This window comes from Dermochelys coriacea, chromosome 4, assembly GCF_009764565.3.
Source record: "Dermochelys coriacea isolate rDerCor1 chromosome 4, rDerCor1.pri.v4, whole genome shotgun sequence".
Taxonomy (NCBI): Eukaryota; Metazoa; Chordata; order Testudines; family Dermochelyidae; genus Dermochelys; species Dermochelys coriacea.
In genome coordinates this window covers 97566124-97585188 of record NC_050071.1, presented here as the reverse complement: position 1 = coordinate 97585188, position 19065 = coordinate 97566124, and the positions used below count along the sequence as shown (strand labels likewise).

Here is a 19065-nt window from a genome sequence, read left to right as displayed (position 1 = left end):
GTAGGATTTTAGTAAACATGTCAGAACTTTTATTATTTTATATATTTTCTCTGTAATGCTTTCTCCTTAAGAATAAATGCACTTGTTTAGAAAGAGTGGTAACTTTCAACTGCTAGAAATACACTGTTCATAGCCCTTGGGGAGAAAGCAAAGCACAGATGCTGGCCTTTAGGCAGACTGGCTTTCTGGGGAATATCAATGTAAAGCAGAGGGCTCTGAAGACTTAAAAACCCCAGTCTGGGTAGGGACACATGCCCTACTCCCTTCTGAGACACGTGAAGACAGGAGTCCTGACCAGACACTGCTGGAGTGGACCATGGACTGGAGGGTGCAGTGCAGTTACATTGAAACTGTCACAGTGCTAAATAGATTTTTCTGAGTAATATTACTTGGATTAATTCACACATGAATGTATGTGGAGATACCATGGTAATGAAAATGCATAGACAGATAGCCTCCCTTACCATGAATTGCATTTAGTGAGAGAGGTACCTGTGTCCCACCACAGTAGTTGCAGTCTTCCTCCATTTTCTCTGTCCTGTCTTTATCTGCCTTGGTTCTTCCTTATGTTCTCTATGTTATTGACTATTATGATCCAAATATATTTTTTCCTCTTGTTTTGTAGCTCCCTTTTCTTGTTCTTCGCTCATCAGAAATATCAATTCCTGGCTCATGGGACATGATCACATAGGTTCTTAGTTGAGTTCTGTGGGTGCAGAGGAGAAAAACTTGGACCAACTGCTGTCTGAGCTAGCAGCCCAGTACATATAAGATGTTCCAGCTTCATTGGGGCTGCTGCAGAAGCAGGGACAGAAGGCAAATGGCTTTCAAAGAGCCAGATGTTGCTTTATGCTCAGCTGTAGGAGTACATTTGCATTGGGAGAGCAAGACTGGGGTCATCTACCTTTGGTTGGGAAATGCTGGATAAGAGAGTCTCCCAGCCCATGAAAATCTGTTTTATCTTCTTTGTTACCACAGATATCCTTCTCACCTTCTGAAAACCACATAAAAACAAGAGAGGCAAGTAATCAGAATGCAGATAGCTGCTGTATTCTCTAGCTTATGTTATGTCTCATTGTTTGACAAGGGTTCGGCTAACCTGCTGTTAAAAATCTCCAATGATGAAGATTTCACAACGTCCTGAGGGACTTTATTCCAGTGCTTAACTACCCTCACAATTAGGAAATTTTTCCTAATTTCCAACCTAAATTATCCTTGCTGCAATTTACGCCCATTGCTTCTTGTCTTACCCTCGGAAGCTAAGAGCAATTCTTCTCTCTTCTCCTTGTAACAACCTTTTATGTACCTGAAAACTATTATGTCCCCTCTCAGTCTTCTCTTCTCCAAACTAAACAAACCTAATTTTTTCAATCTTTTTTAAAGGTCATGTTTTCTAGACCTTAAATAATTTTTGTTGCTCTTCTCTGGACTGTCTCCAATTTGTCCACTTCTTTCATGAAATGTAGTGCCCAGACCTGGACACAATACTTCAGTTGAGGCCTAAGCAGTGCAGAGTAGAGCAGAAGAATTACTTGTTTACAACACTCCTGCTAATATATCCCAGAATGATGTTTGCTTTATTTTGCAACACTGTTATACTGTTCACTCATATTTAGCTTGTGATCCACTATGACCCCCCAGATCCCTTTCCGCAGTGCTCCTTCCTAGGCAATCATTTCCCATTTTGTATGTGTGCAACTGTTTGTTCCTTCCTATGTGGAGTACTTTAATTTATCCTTAATGAATTTCATCCTATTTACTTCAGGCCATTTCTCCAGTTTGTCAGATCATTTTGAATTTTAATCCTATCCTTCAAAGCTCTTGTAACCCCTCCCAGCTTGGTATTGTCCACAAATTTTATGTAGTCTCTATGCCATTATCTAAAACGTTGATGAAAATATTGTACAGAACCAGATGCAGACCTGATCCCTATGGGATACCATTTGATATGCCCTTCCAGCTTGACTGTGAACCACTGATAACTACTCTCTGGGAATGGTTTTCCAGCCAGTTATGCACCCACCTTATACTAGCTCCATCTAGGTTGTATTTTCCTAGTTTGTTTATGAGAGAAAGTATCAAAAGCCTTACTAAAGTCAAGATATACCACATTCACTGCTTTCCCTCCCCCCTCCCCCACCAGCCACAAAGCTTGTGACCCTGTGAAAGAAAGCTATCAGGTTGGTGTGACATGATTTGTTCTTGACAAATCCATGCTGTTACTTATCACCTTATTATCTTCTAGGTGTTTGCAAACTGATTGCTTAATTATTTGCTCCATATCTGGGTCTAGACCAGAGGTGGGCAAACTATGGCCCATGGGCCACATCCAGCCTGCGGGACCCTCCTGCTTGGCTCCTGAGCTCCTGGCCCGGGAGGCTTGCCCCCGGCCCCTCCCCTGCTGTTCCTCCTCCCCTGCAGCCTCAGCTTACTGCGCCCCTGGCACAAGGCTCTCAGCGTCAGGGCTGCGAGCTCCTGGGGCAGCACAGCTGCAGAGCCTGGCCTGACCCAGTGCTCTGTGCTACGTGGTGGTGTGGCTGATTCCAGCCGGACAGCACGGCTATAGTGCCACCAGCCACCAGTGCTCCAAGCAGCGTGGTAAGGGGGCAGGGGAGTTTGGGGGAGTGTCAGGGGGCAGGGGTATGGCTAGGGGTTGGGGCAGTCAGAGGGTGGGGAACAGGAGGGTTGAATGGGGGTAGGGGTCCTGGGAGGGCAGTCAGGAAGGAGGGAGGGGTGGATGGGGTAGGGGTTCTCCATACAATTTCCGAAACCTGATGTGGCCCTCATGCCAAAAAGTTTGCCCGCCCATGGTCTAGACACTGGGTGGAGCTGAAGAGGACAGATTGTGGGTTTTCAAGTGACTGGGAGGATGATGTTGCTAGCAGCAGTGACATAATAAAGGAAGAGCAGAGGGCTTGGGAAGGAAAATGAAATGGTCTATTTTCACCATATGAAGTTTAAGATACTGGCAAGACATCTACAAGGAGATGTCAGAGAGAAGCTGAGATGCAGGATTAGATAGAGGGAAACCGGTCAGGAGCAGAAAGATAGACTTGGGAGTCATTGTTACAAAGACATCATTATAAGAGAAATTTGTTTGGCTCTGGGGATATGTCTACACAGCAAAGAAAAACCCATGCTGGTCCATGCCAGCTGACTCAGGCTCGCAGGGCTTGGGCTGCAGGGTGTTTCATTGCTGTGTAGATATTTGGGCTCAGGCTGGAGTCCAAACTCTAGGACCCTGCAAGGTGAGAAGGTCCCAGAGCTGGAGTTCCAGTCTGAGCCTGGAAGCCTACACAGCAATGAAACAACCATGTAATGCGAGCCTGAGTCGGTTGGCACAGACCAGCCACAGGTTTTTTTTTGCTGTGTAGATATACCCAGAGTGGTCTTTTTAGAGCCTGTAATATTATTCTGAAGCCAAATTGTGAGATGATACTGGATCACTAAATGAAAAGCTCTGAAAAACAGAGTGCAAGTCAAACCCAGGCAAAATTTCTCTTCACAACCCTTTTACACTATGTACCAAAGGACATTTAAACTTAGCCATCACAGAATTCACATAATAGAACTCCCTAACTCTGAGCAATAGTAAAAGAAGTGTAAATAATTTAGCATTATATGTACCAAGCTATATTAATAAGTCAACCCTGAAATAAAATTTGAGACATTTCAACTCCCTCCCAAATCATTGTAGTTTTCGTCTTTATTGCAGCATTGCATCACAGGAACCAAATTTCCAGTTGCAAACTGATAACAACACATTTACTAAAAAAGAAAAGGAGTACTTGTGGCACCTTAGAGACTAACAAATTTATTAGAGCATAAGCTTTCGTGAGCTACAGCTCACTTCATCGGATGCATTTGGTGGAAAAAACAGAGGAGAGATTTATATACACACACACAGAGAACATGAAACAATGGGTTTATCATACACACTGTAAGGAGAGTGATCACTTAAGATAAGCCATCACCAACAGCAGGGGGGGGAAAGGAGGAAAACCTTTCATGGTGACAAGCAGGTAGGCTAATTCCAGCAGTTAACAAGAATATCAGAGGAACAGTGGGGGGTGGGGTGGGAGGGAGAAATACCATGGGGAAATAGTTTTACTTTGTGTAATGACTCATCCATTCCCAGTCTCTATTCAAGCCTAAATTAATTGTATCCAGTTTGCAAATTAATTCCAATTCAGCAGTCTCTCGTTGGAGTCTGTTTTTGAAGCTTTTTTGTTGAAGTATAGCCACTCTTAGGTCTGTGATCGAGTGACCAGAGAGATTGAAGTGTTCTCCAACTGGTTTTTGAATGTTATAATTCTTGACGTCTGATTTGTGTCCATTCATTCTTTTACGTAGAGACTGTCCAGTTTGGCCAATGTACATGGCAGAGGGGCATTGCTGGCACATGATGGCATATATCACATTGGTAGATGCGCAGGTGAATGAGCCTCTGATAGTGTGGCTGATGTGATTAGGCCCTATGATGGTATCCCCTGAATAGATATGTGGACAGAGTTGGCAACGGGCTTTGTTGCAAGGATAGGTTCCTGGGTTAGTGGTTCTGTTGTGTGGTGTGTGGTTCTCTCGATCACGGACCTAAGAGTGGCTATACTTCAACAAAAAAGCTTCAAAAACAGACTCCAACGAGAGACTGCTGAATTGGAATTAATTTGCAAACTGGATACAATTAATTTAGGCTTGAATAGAGACTGGGAATGGATGAGTCATTACACAAAGTAAAACTATTTCCCCATGGTATTTCTCCCTCCCACCCCACCCCCCACTGTTCCTCTGATATTCTTGTTAACTGCTGGAATTAGCCTACCTGCTTGTCACCATGAAAGGTTTTCCTCCTTTCCCCCCCCTGCTGTTGGTGATGGCTTATCTTAAGTGATCACTCTCCTTACAGTGTGTATGATAAACCCATTGTTTCATGTTCTCTGTGTGTGTGTATATAAATCTCTCCTCTGTTTTTTCCACCAAATGCATCCGATGAAGTGAGCTGTAGCTCACGAAAGCTTATGCTCTAATAAATTTGTTAGTCTCTAAGGTGCCACAAGTACTCCTTTTCTTTTTGCGAATACAGACTAACACGGCTGCTACTCTGAAACACATTTACTGTGCTTAGTTGGAAAAGGAAGCTGCATCAGACTATGATGACCAAGTGAACCATGACCTCAATGGTCAAAATGAAGTCACCTACATGATTTTTGTACTATATCCCCTCATCATTTTCAATAGAGTGGGGATCAGGGCTAGTCAAGCATTTTTTCCAATCTGTACCCAGGGAGAAGACATGGATAACAACTAGCTGCATAACCTGCCAAGTTACCTGGTGAAATAGCATATCGAGATAGTGTCAATGGAAAGGCCCCAAGTGGAAAACAGTGCATGCAGTGGTTTTCTCAGCTGATGAATGATGGTCCAACAATGCATCACCTGGCAGATATGTACCAGTTACTGAACTAGTCTTTCTGAACATTATTCTTCTCAGCTATATACAGCTAGGAGAGGGGTGAGCTGTGACTTGGCTCAGAAGTTTAAGCAATTGAGATTCTGAACTTCTAGGTCGGCACCTGGTGCCCCTTAATTTATTGGCATAACATATTGCAGTTTGTCACTTTCAACCTCCTTCAACATGTCCTCCCATGAGGGATTTTTCCTATACTCAAAAGTCCAAGACTGAGGAAAGGGAGTTGTGGGGTGATCTTCAAGCAGAAAAAAATATTCATGGTGTAGCAGCTGTGGTCTGGTGGAAGAGCTGCTAAAACACAATGAACCAGATGATAGAGTAATTGCAAGCTTTTTAACTGCCAAGTCTGGAGCTAAGCAGTGATCCTAATTATTGGGAGTAGCTCCTACTGTATGCCTTCCTAGGGAAAGAGGAAAATTTTGTTTAGCGTTTGCTTTTTTCTTCTAATTTGGCTCCATACTCAAAAGCCTAAATGACCGGCAGAGGTGTCATAAAGCCTCAGGAGTTTGGGCCCATTATACAATCAGCAGAAGTCTTCATCTATGCCTCAAAGCCAGAGATGAAACTGATTGCTGTGAAGGTTCTCATTTAATACACTTGGAATGACTGACAGCAAACTTTTGGTTCCTGTTTCCTGCCAAGGGAGCTACATACAGCCCTTCGGATTCTCACTTAGGTATTCCTGGATTGATGAAGAGGGGGCATGAAAAACAAACTGCATTCAGTTGGGTAGATGGGTGCTATATCTTTACTTTCAAGAAGGATATCCCACTTAGACTTTAAAATGATTGATGGAGGTGAAGTTTAAAGAAATGATCTCTTCTCGCTTTCCTTTCCCAATTTCATCTTGACAATTAGTTAATTTAAATGTATCTAGTAGCTCCAAGGGGTAAGACAGTCCTATGCCAACTGGAGTTGATAGCAAATTAGACTATATAGATAATTGCCTCAAGCATGTGACAGACACCTCTCACATTTATGATATTTCTCCGTCAATAGCACAATGAAGTCACTAGTTATACAGTCACTTACATTTGGAACTATAATTATAAAAAAGACATTAACAAGTGAATGCTGCTATGACTGGTACCCCCTGCGGTGCCACCTGGAACTGGGGTACCACTGAGCTCACCTGACCCACTAGTCTGGGCTCCCTTTACACTGTACTGTTTTGGCAGGCCCTCAAGCCTCCTCCAGCACACATACAGGTAGGGACATACCCAGCTGCAGCTACACACAGATGATGAGATCAGCTCTGCATGGGAAGGGTTCAGCTAAGGAACTGCCAAGCTACTCAAGGGTACACACCATCACCGCCTCTGGAGGGTAAACCGAAAATTATATTGTCTTGCACTGCACAGAGATCTGTACAGCATATGCTGATGAACTTCGCCCTGCTCCCTCAGTGTGGAGAGAGAATGTACAACAGCTTTTTGCCCCAACTTATAACTCCCACACCCTGGTTTGTGATAAAGCAAAAGCAAATCTATTAACTACAAAAGATAGATTAAGTGATTATAAGCCATAGCAAACAGATCAAAACAGGTCACCTAGCGAATAAATAAAAATGCAATCTAAGCTTAATATACTAAAAAGAGATTGGATATAAGTAGCAAATTCTCACCCTAAATGATTATTTAAGTCAGCTGCAGGCTTTTAAGGGGCAAGCTGCACTTGTTTGCAGCTTTAAAAACCCAGATATTCTTTTGCAGGCTAGAAATCCCTCTAGCCTGGGTCCAGCACTCCCCCCCCAGTTAAGTCCTTGTTCCTCAAGTGTTTCCAAGAATCTCCTTTGGGTGAGGAGTCAGTGAAGAACCACGATGATGTCACTCCCCTGCCTTAATTAGCTTTTGCATATAGCAGGAACCCTTCATCTCCAAGCTTGGTTCCCACACCTTTCAGTGGAAAAAATACTGGTATTCCAACATGGAGTCCAGTGACAGGTGATCTGGCCCCTGTAGTGTCTCAACAGCCATGACTCGGAGGCTGTTTGTAGCATCCTCAGGAAGGCTCTCTGGTGAGAGATTAGCTTCTTCTAAGATCTATTGTTCTCCCTAAAGGTCCATTGACTTGAATGGGCCGTTCCCAGCCAGTTATCTAGACTGATGCCCAGGTGGAGTCAGCAGCAACAAGGGCCAGGTTTAATATCTAGGGGTTCTTAACAATACAAAACAGAACTGGCTTGAGCCCCCAACAAGTAATCTGGGAAAATTTACCACTACCCCGGGGCACCTCTAAGAGACAATACTTCCCCTCTTGCAAGCACTGAGTCTATATATAACAAAAGAGAATTTTTATTAAAAGGGAAAGGGAACCAAGGATTAATTTGGAAAAACACCACAGCCACATTCAAAAGTATGTGCTCATAAGGAAACCGAGCCCCGCAGTGCATTGGGCAGTGTCTTTTGCCTCCCAGTTCCAATGAAAACATCCCTTTAACACATCACTCCCCTCTTCCTCCACTCACACTTGGTATCCTTGGTTAGGAAAGACCGAGAGTTCAAAGGTGCATTCAGGGGTTTCACCTCCCACCCCTTGGGAGTGGCATCAAGCAATGCCTCTGCAACTTGCTCCTAGCTGCCACTGTCTCTCTGCCACCACTAGCTGCTCCTGCTTGCTTCTCCTGCAAGGTCATATTTTGAGGTTCCGCCACTTAACTCAGCTCTTAGCAGTTTCAGCTCTCAGCAGTTTCAGCTCTTACTGATTTCAACGGGTAGTGGGGAACCACATGGCCAGTGCAGTCTCTGCATTGTCTTTCACTGTCGCCATACAAGGTCTAAGGCTCAGCAGTTATGTCAGTTCTAGGAATCACCATTCAAAAGCAAGGACTCTCAGTGGAGTCCAAGCAGTTCTGCCTTTAAACACGGGAAAGGGGCAGGACAAATGGTGTTTAGAGTCCACACCATAGATAGGACACCTGTCCCCACCCACACATCTTCAGTGGCTTTTGGCATCCCCACCCACTGCTTAACACATGAAGTTCAGTTAAGGGCGACCCCCCAAACAGGGCACTTTAAGCACAGTTTGACTGCTTCTTCGTGTACAATAATAACAATATTTCATTACCCCTGGAATCAAATACTAGAGTGATTTGTAACCCCGCACCCAGGGCCGGCTCCAGGCACCAGCATTCCAAGCAGGTGCTTGGGGTGGCAGTCAGAAAGGGGCGGCAGTGTTTCCATGGTGGAGGCAATTCGCGGCAGCTTCTCTTTTTCTGCTGGCTGCGGCGGCAAATCGGTGGCAGCTTTTCCCTTTTGCTGTCTGCGGCGGCACTTTTCTTCACTGCTTGGGGCGGCAAAAACTGTAGAGCCGGCCCTGCCCACACCAGCCAAAATTGATCGCTTCAGCACAGCGATATCATCTGCTGAGCACCTAGGCAGAGTAGGCGTGTCTATGAAAACAGTCTGCTCCTGAAGTCTTTTCCCCCAGATCGTCATTAGATGTCAGGGGATAGCTCATTCAGACCCTACATACATTTAGAATTACAACAGTAAACAAAAAGTTTTTATCTGTATCTGTTTGCCCATTCCTGCAGTACAATGACACTGGTAGTATAACACTTATCTTGATGTGATGTTTTATTTTATATTATGTTACAGAGGAGTAAATGTCTTTCGGGTATGGCAATAACCTCACAGCCCAGCCTATCCGACACCCTTTATTGGCCTTGTCATCCACTATCTAGAGTACTAGACAGTTCTATTATCTGCAAGAGATTTGACATATAACAAACCATAAACTGAAATCTTTGACTTTATCGATTTTTCATTTTATTCTAGCATTTGATGAAATGTTTAGTGGTGTTTTATTTTTATTTTTAATTTTATCAAAGTTCTTCTGTTTTATTGATTTTTAAAGTAGCTTATTTATAAAGGACAGCATAAATAAATGGGAAGCATTTACCTTTTGAACTCCATAAGACTCCAGAGAGACTCAATGAGAAATAGTGTTTAATTTTAAAAAAATGAAATTTAATTCCAGTAATCCTTAAGGTAGTAAAAAGTAAACTCTGAGCAATAATTGAGCAATGTGGATAAATAGCAAAAGTGACTGGAGCAGGGAATTGTACCCTGTGTCTCACCTCCTGGGGTGTCTCACCTCCTGGGGTGTGTGTATGTCCCCAATCATTGGCCTACAGAACCTCTCTCTTTCTCACTGGGATAGTCTTAAGTTTGCAAAAAGAAAAGAAGTACTTGTGGTACCTTAGAGACTAACAAATGTATTTGAGCATAAGCTTTCATGAGCTGAAACCAGTCTTAAGTTTAATACTCTTCACCACATCCTGATTACTACAATGTAGGGAAATGACTGTGTTGTTGCTTCTGTAGTTACCTCAGTGGTGACAGGTTTCAGAGTAGCAGCGTGTTAGTCTGTATCCGCAAAAAGAAAAGGAGTACTTGTGGCACCTTAGAAACTAACAAATTTATTTGAGCATAAGCTTTCGTGAGCAACAGCTCACTTCATCGGATGCATTCAGTGGAAAATACAGTGGGGAGATTTATATACACACACAGAGAACATGAAACAATGGGTTTTATCATACACACTGTAAGGAGAGTGATCACTTAAGATGAGCTATTACCAGCGGGGGGGGAGGGGAGGAGGAAAACCTTTTGTGGTGATATTCAAGGTGGGCCATTTCCAGCAGTTAACAAGAACTTCTGAGGAACAGTGGGGGATGGGGTGGGGTAGGGGAGAAATAACATGGGGAAATAGTTTTACTTTGTGTAATGACTCATCCATTCCCAGTCTCTATTCAAGCCTAAGTTAATTGTATCCAGTTTACAAATTAATTCCAATTCAGCAGTCTCTCGTTGGAGTCTGGTTTTGAAGTTTTTTTGTTGAAGGATAGCAACTCTCAGGTCTGTAATCGAGTGACCAGAGAGATTGAAGTGTTCTCCGACTGGTTTTTGAATGTTATAATTCTTGACGTCTGATTTGTGTCCATTTATTCTTTTATGAAGAGACTGTCCAGTTTGACCAATGTACATGGCAGAGGGGCATTGCTGGCACATGATGGCATATATCACATTGGTAGATGCGCAGGTGAATGAGCCGCTGATAGTGTGGCTGATGTGATTAGGCCCTATGATGGTGTCCCCTGAATAGATATGTGGACACAGTTGGCAACATGCTTTGTTGCAAGGATAGGTTCCCGGGTTAATGGTTCTGTTGTGTGGTGTGTGGTTGTTGGTAAGTATTTGCTTCAGGTTGGGGGGCTGTCTGTAAGCAAGGACTGGCCTGTCTCCCAAGATCTGTGAGAGTGATGGGTCATTCTTCAGGATAGGTTGTAGATCCTTGATGATGCATTGGAGAGGTTTTAGCTGGAGGCTGAAGGTGATGGCTAGTTTCGTTGTGTTATTTTCCTTGTTGGGCCTGTCCTGTAGTAGGTGACTTCTGGGTACTCTTCTGGCTCTGTCAGTCTGTTTCTTCACTTCAGGAGGTGGGTATTGTAGTTGTAAGAATGCATGATAGAGAATTTGTAGGTGTTTGTCTCTGTCTGAGGGGTTGGAGCAAATGCGGTTATATCGTAGAGTTTGGCTGTAGAAAATGGATCATGTGGTGTGATCCGGATGAAAGCTAGAGGCATGTAGGTAGGAATAGCGGTCAGTAGGTTTCTGATATAGGGTGGTGTTTATGGGACCATCACTTATTAGCACCATAGTGTCCAGGAAGTGGATCTCTTGTGTGGACTGGTCCAGGCTGAGGTTGATGGTGGGATGGAAATTGCTGAAATCATGGTGGAATTCCTCAAGGGCTTCTTTTCCATGGGTCCAGATGATGCAGATGTCATTAATGTAGCACAAGTAGAGTAGGGGCATTGGGGATGAGAGCTGAGGAAGCATTGTTCTAAGTCAGCCATAAAAATGATGGCATACTATGGGGCCATGTGGGAGCCCATCACAGTGCCGCTGATTTGAAGGTATACATTGTCCCCAAATCTGAAATAGTTATGGGTGAGGACAAAGTCACAAAGTTCAGCCACCAGGTTAGCCGTGACATTATCGGGAATACTGTTCCTGATGGCTTGTAGTCCATCTTTGTGTGGAATGTTGGTATAGAGGGCTTCTACATCCATAGTGGCTAGGATGGTGTTTTTAGGAAGATCACCGATGGATTGTGGTTTCCTCAGGAAGTCAGTGGTGTCTCGAAGATAGCTGGGAGTGCTGGTAGCGTAGGGCCTGAGGAGGGAGTCTACATAGTCAGACAATCCTGCTGTCAGGGTGCCAATGCCTGAGATGATGGGGCGTCCAGGATTTCCAGGTTTATGGATCTTGGGTAGCAGACAGAATACCCCAGGTCGGGGTTCCAGGGGTGTGTCTGTGAGGATTTGTTCTTGTGCTTTTTCAGGGAGTTTCTTGAGCAAATGCTGTAGTTTCTTTTGGTAACCCTCAGTGGGATCAGAGAGTAATGGCTTGTAGAAAGTGGTGTTGGAGAGCTGCCAAGTAGCCTCTTGTTCATATTCTGACCTATTCATGATGACGACAGCACCTCCTTTGTCAGCCTTTTTGATTATGATGTCAGAGTTGTTTCTGAGGCTGTGGATGGCATTGTGTTCTGCATGGCTGAGGTTATGGGGCAAGTGATGCTGCTTTTAACACACCAGTCGGAGAACACTTCAATCTCTTTGGTCACTCGATTACAGACCTGAGAGTGGCTATCCTTCAACAAAAACACTTCAAAACCAGACTCCAATGAGAGACTGTGGAATTGGAATTAATTTGCAAACTGGATACAATTAACTTAGGCTTGAATAGAGACTGGGAGTGGATGGGTCATTACACAAAGTAAAACTATTTCCCTATGTTATTTCTCCCCCCCACCCCATCCCCCACTGTTCCTCAGAAGTTCTTGTTAACTGCTAGAAATGGCCCACCTTGATTATCACTACAAAAGGTTTTCCTCCTTCCCCCCCACTTCCTGCTGGTAATAGCTCATTTTAATGATCACTCTTCTTACAGTGTGTATGATAAAACCCATTGTTTCATGTTCTCTGTGTGTTTATGTAAATCTCCCCACTGTATTTTCCACTGAATGCATCCGATGAAGTGAGCTGTAGCTCACGAAAGCTTATGCTCAAATAAATTTGTTAGTCTCTAAGGTGCCACAAGTACTCCTTTTCTCAATGGTGACAGTAGGCATAAGCAGAGTAAGCAATTGCTTAGGGCTTCAAGCAGCTCAAGGAGGTGCTGATTTAGTATTACCTGTAAAATACTGTTCATCTTATTTAACGTGGACTTTTTATCAAGTCTATTAGTATGTGTTGAGTTGGTATATTTTTGGGTTTTCAGAAATAAAACAATTAGTATTTTTAGGGGTAAGGGAATGGGGTAAGGGCAAAAATACTCCTACTTAGCACCTCTTATAGCACCGCCATCTCATGCTACCTGCCAACAGAATGAAATCCTATATGACTGCATATGATTAAGATATTTCCATGGAAGATAATCCCATTGGCATGAAGTTTCTCTGATGGAACCTCTTGCAAAGTGAATTGCTGAAATAGAGAATCTACAAATGCATCCGATGAAGTGAGCTGTAGCTCACGAAAGCTTATGCTCAAATAAATTTGTTAGTCTCTAAGGTGCCACAAGTACTCCTTTTCTTTTTGCGAATACAGACTAACACGGCTGCTACTCTGAAAAGAGAATCTACAGTTGTTTAAATCTCTTAGGTATGTTCTTCACACAGCATTTATGAGCACTTCACTGAACTTCTGCCCAACTTTCTGTATCATATAATTGGTTCATTTTAATTTGGTTCGCCTTTCAACCCTGCTCAACAGCATCTGCCGTCTGAATACTCTGACAAACCAAAAACTTCAGTTAACAAACCATTACAGTTGCATAATTCAAACCTTTAAAAACCAAGGAATGAGTTGTTGAGAATATAAAACAAAGCTTGTATTAGCAATAAAATAAACAAGCACTTATTAACCAAAAGGTTCAAATTTGGCTCCATTGAGATGGTTCGTAGGATGAGAATCTCAAAGCAGTGCAGGGGATTCCCTTAATTATGACAGAAGAGTATAGCTAAATTTCCTACAGTGTTTTGAACATGTCAACCCTAAATCCATCATTAGGCCCCAAAGTGTACGTAGTGAATACCCACAGACCTCACTGAAATCAATAAGAGCCTCATATATTCAAGCAGCTTTGAAAGTCAGTTGGTCACACACTGCAACCTACCTAGAGCTCCCGTGGCTGGATATTCACTAGGCTGGCTGTTGTGCTTATGGCCCACCTCACTAGGCTCCATGTACTTTAAGCCTCCCAAGCAGAATCCATGCACTCTTCCTGGCTGAGGTCTATAGGCACACTCTCAGGATGCATATAATCTATTTAGAACCCTCTCAGGGTTGGGACCCTGTGGTCCCTAGGACTAGATTGACCCCCTCGGACTTCCTCATAACTTAAGCACACTCTCTCCCAGAACCTCACCTTGTGGATCTCTAAGTTTACAGTTTAACTCCACAGGGGCACATGCCAGTGAAAGAAAACAGACTTTGCACAGCATTCTAAAACATCATTGCTCTCCGTTTAGCTAGCACAAGAGATACATAGACAAAAATAATAAAAAAGCCTGCTTCCATGTACTCCCCACTCTGGAAAGTTCTCTGGGCTTGGGACAGAGTTCTCTGTGAATTCCAACTTCCTCCCCTCCCACACATGGCTTCTCTTCAGACTCATAGCATCTGATATATGCAGTCAGGACCCTTCCTCTGCTCCTGGTCTCTTCTCAAAATGGCTGCTGACAGGGCTGTCCTTAGGATTTATGGGGCCCTATGCCGTATTTTTAAACTGATGCCCCTATGCCTGATAGCAGCCAGGCTTGCATGTGTATTTTAGATAATGGTGATCTTTTGAAGGATTTATTTAAAAAACGATATGTCTGAAGATCCAAGCATTTAAGGCTAAAGATGAATACTCAGATTGTGTATCTAAAAATCTATGCAAGGATTCTTTAGAGATGTGATTTTAGAATCTTCAGCAATACATTAATGAAATACTTTAAAGCAAATTTTAAACTAAGGTCCTGTTCTGTGCAGACTAACATGTTCTGAGTAAGTATTATAGTGATGCACAACTGTTTTTGTCAGTATATTCAAAAATGGACAGTATATACCTGGGGGTTGGCAAATGCTCGTTAAATGGCTTCATTACCACTTGAGTGGCTCTTTAACAGTTTCAGTGTTGTGCTAATAGGTCTGGCAGACTGGAAGGCTTTTTCACTTTTAAGTACCAGATCCCCTCCAGAGGAAGACTCACTAGGCCGCAGCAGCCAGCTGTGGTGGGAGCCTGCAGGAAGGGTCAGAACAGGGATAGGGAGACCCAGGGGGGCTCCAAATTTTCAAGTGTCCTACGCAGCTGCGTATGCCTAAGGATGGCCCTTGCTGCTGAAAGCCATTCTCTTTTATAATCTTCCATCGCCTTTTTCAGGTGAGCCTCAATTCTGCCTTATCGAGCAATCAAAACTCTCTTACCAGGTGATCCATTCCTTAGTTACCAGCCTACTTGGGCAGACTGAGTGGCAGCCAACTCTTTGTCTAAGTGTTCTTCAATTTGAATAAAGGATCATCAAGGTTTAACAACGCTTTATTGTTAGCCCTGGGCTACCATCCCTTGAAACTTCAGTTCAACATGGAGGTAAAAGAACAGAAAAGGCAGCAAGCCCTACATTCAAAATGGAGATTGCAGTCTGACACAGATATACATAAAAAGATATCTGAATATCAAACAGAATTAATAAGCCTTACATAAAGAGATTCCCCAAATACTTACATAGGCCACTTTCATTTAGATGCTAATTATGGATTTAGAAGCTCCCAAGTCTGAAAAAACAAAACAACCCCCCCCACACATTCTTTTCAAGAATAAATATATGTATCACAAAACAACACTATTAACACAGACCTGTGTATTTGTTTAATACATTACTTTTAGGATTTTGATATCTAAATATTTTTGTTTAAGAAATTCTGTTAAGGGGGACATATCAGTTAAATTGACAGCAGAATGGTTTTGGTTTTATAAGTAAAGTACTTATAAAAGCTGTTTCTTGACAATCATGTTAAATGAATTTTAATAGGTAAAGTGTATAATATTGTTTCTGGTAAAAATACTTATGTTGACTTGTATGTAAGACTGATCAATGCATGTCACTGCTCTCACCCTTTACTCAACTCTACAAGCACTTCTCCTCACATACCAGCCCCTGCAATTCCTGGACTGTTCTCTCCTGTTCCCCACCACAGTGGGGAACTTCTGGTGCTCAGCACTTTTGAAATACGGTCGGTTTACTTGGAAGTGGAGAAGGGCTGGGAAACGGTTTTCCCAACCCAGAATAAAACTGTGATTTTGAAAATTTTTTCCTCCTCCCAAATCAGTACAAAATGTCAAAATTTTTCACAAACTGTAAATCCACCCCTTCCCACACAAAAATCTGTTGGGGTCAATCAAAACATTTTGTTTCAATAATTTTTTTAAATGTTTTCACTATACATTATTTTAAAATTTGAAATGAAAAGAGCTTCTGAAGGAAAAATTGGAAATTTTTGTTTAAAAAAGTTTCAGTTTTTTTATGGAAAAAAGACATTTTGTTGAAGAATTCCCAACAGCTCTATTGAGGAGCCTAAATTTAGACTTTTTGAAAATCTGAATTTGGATTTTCAATGGATCCTTCTCCCATTTAGGCAATGGAAGTTTTGCCTTTAACTTAACTAGGGGATAGATTGGGAATATTAATATTATAATTAAAATGAAAAAGTAGGTTTTAAAACTATTATTTAGGTTTCTCAAGCACCCGTCACACCAAAATATGGAAAATGATCCTTCTTTCCATCACACATTCATGGCATATACAGGGTTTAGTGCAATTGTTAATGAATAGTTTAAGCCCAAAGCTCTTTACAAATGAAATTGGTGATTAATTAATAAATCAGGATTTCTTTCTGACCTTTTAAAGTAAATTGATATGTCAAGTACAGAAACAATTCTAGATCTTCAAAATGTCTGCCAGACAGGACTGGTTCAAGAGGAGAGACAGACACTTTCCACACCAATGCCTTGTTGCCTATGAAGTCAGTTTTCATCACTATTCACTTTACATATATTGATTGATTCTAAAATGTAGTTAATTAACAGCTGTCTCCCCTCTCTCCTCCTTTAAAAATAAAAAACAGTTTTGAGCTGATAGTTAAGTTGACATTCAAAAATTTAAAAGTAACACACTCAGGTACTCTCCTCACTCAATCAGGATAATTCAAAAATAAGGCTTTCAAAAGTTTGTTCCCCAGAGAGTGAAACCATTATTTCTACAATGCTCCTAGTTTGAGAAAGACACTCCTGTCTTTCCTAATACAGGTCTTGTGCTGTTAGCTGAACTTACATTTGATTTCCTGGTTATTTTCTTTGAAGGTATATTAAAAAATCCTTAGATGAGTAATTTTTGTGACTTTTTCTCTCTCTTCTTTCAGTGGAGAACTACAATTCCAATGCAAGAGAAATTAAAAATGTGGGTAAATATAAAAAAATTGTCACACTGGAACAGTACATAGGTCCAGGTAAGTCACTTTGCCAGATTCCCTCCTGTGGTGAGATCTTCGTGGCACAGGAGAGCGAGTGTGAGTGGTGCAGTACCAGGAGCTGATTACAGCTTCCTGTTTCCATGGCTGATCTGCACCAGTCCTGGTATAAAAGCAGCCAATGGGCATCTGTAACCTACCCAGGTGGCTAAGGTCTCCACAGAACCATACACTAGCTGAGAAATGGTTGATCCCACATGACCTTACTGATCGGTGCTGTGCTATCTCCCATCTCCTATGCAAGGTTGGGGGTGGAGCAATTAGTACAGGAGCTGATTATACCAGTTTATGCCAGCTGAGAACTCCATTCTGTGCCTGGGATATCCCCAACTAGCCAACTACAGCACTGTACTGGTTTGAGGGAAGTAATCTAGCCTACTGTCTCCAGAGGAAAACAAAATACCTGTGGGTTCAATCTTACAAACATTTGCATATGTGGGTCCTGTATTTGCATGCAGATAATTTGGAACACTTTAGCCAGATGGAAATATACTTCCCGATTCCTGCAAGCAGTCACCTTATGCCCACAAGCCTGAACTTTGAAAGGCAACACATTGAGTCACTTACAACTGCTTAATTCTTAGTCAGAGTCGTCACTGAAACATTAATTAAAAAACTTTTTTTAAATCACTATAAAAGACGGAACTTGAACAAATGGGAGGAGATAGCAATTTGGAGAAAACTGTCCCTGAGTATGTGCAGGGCTTAAATTCAGACAGAGCTGTCCGGAGCAGAGCTCTGAAAAATATTTTCAAACCTGCAAGACAGAAGCCCTGAGCCCCTGTGCCTCCCACGGGGCTAAAGCCCCAGGCTCTGGTGTCTCCCATGAGGCTGAGGCCCCAAGTCCCCATGCACCCCATGGGGCTGACGCTACAAGCCCTGGCACCTCCTGCAGGAGTCAAGACCTGAGCCCCAGAGCTCTGGGAAATACTCAGTGAGAGTTTAAGCTTGAGAGTGTGTGTGCATGCACACATGCACTTGGGAAGGGGAAAGAGTCAAACCAATTTGAAGTGTGTAGCACAAAGTTTTACATTACACAGGTTTTACACTGCATAACACCATGTATTCTGATTGCATACAGTCATGAAAGGAGGTAGGGAGAAGATAAAAAAATTACTTTCTTTTTTCCCCCTTGCAGAGTTGTCAGTGCTTTTAAAAACCTACTAGTCGTTTGAGTTATTTCAGTGTTAACAAATGTAGTCTAGAAATATGGATGAAGTTCTCTAATACCCTACAGAAGCAAAAAGGATCCTTTTCACATAAATCTCAGGTTATTATGTCAGTAGTTTCTGGGTTTTTTCCCACAAGTTTTAATCATTTATTCATTTTTCCATCTGAAATACAGTTTGTATCTTTGTGGGGCTAATCAGCTGCATAGCAAAACTGATTCTCTTTGTAATTCCATTAAGGTAAACCTGGATTTTATTAACTCCAATTTAACAAAACTCCCTTTTTTTCTGAAATGCCTTGGTGTACCCCAGTCTAGCAGTAGTATTGCATTTATTATTATTATTTATATACATTCATAAGGTAGCAGCATTTTGGTTTTTCCCTGGGAGCTTTTCCCACTCGTAACAGGTGGTACTGGAAAAAGCATGAAAGTGCTTTTTGGAGAAGCAGAGAAGTGGGCAGCTGAGATTGGCATCATTGGTAGAGCGAAGGCAAGAGCTGCCCTTCCCATAAAATAGTAGGTTGGATAGGTACAGTGGGGCTATATTATGGAGGACTTTGAACGTAAATACAAGAAGTTTATGCTTGATGTAGTGGAAGAGGGAGAGTCACTGGGGGAAGGTAAAGAGGGGAGTGCTGATGTAAAAGCAATGAGCCAAGAAGAGGATCTTATTAGCAGTGTTTGGAATGCACTTCGAGGGAGTATGTTGCAAGGATCAGGGCCAGAGAGGAGATTTCATCAGTCAAAGTACTTTGGAGCTTGAACACAAGTTTTGGCAGTGTGTGCAGAGAGGAAAGGACAGCTCTCAGAGATGTTGTGCAGGAAGTAGTTGCAAGACCT

General features: G+C 42.4%; 1 long non-coding RNA gene across 1 annotated transcript; it reads right to left on the bottom strand.

The window, feature by feature from the left end:
• Positions 1 to 422: 422 nt before the first annotated feature.
• On the bottom strand, positions 423 to 17124 carry LOC122459851. Its single transcript, XR_006280804.1, has 4 exons — positions 16859 to 17124; positions 15253 to 15302; positions 12831 to 12968; positions 423 to 994 (listed from the first exon to the last, which is right to left on the bottom strand). It is a non-coding gene; the product is annotated as an uncharacterized LOC122459851 (long non-coding RNA).
• Positions 17125 to 19065: the final 1941 nt, after the last annotated feature.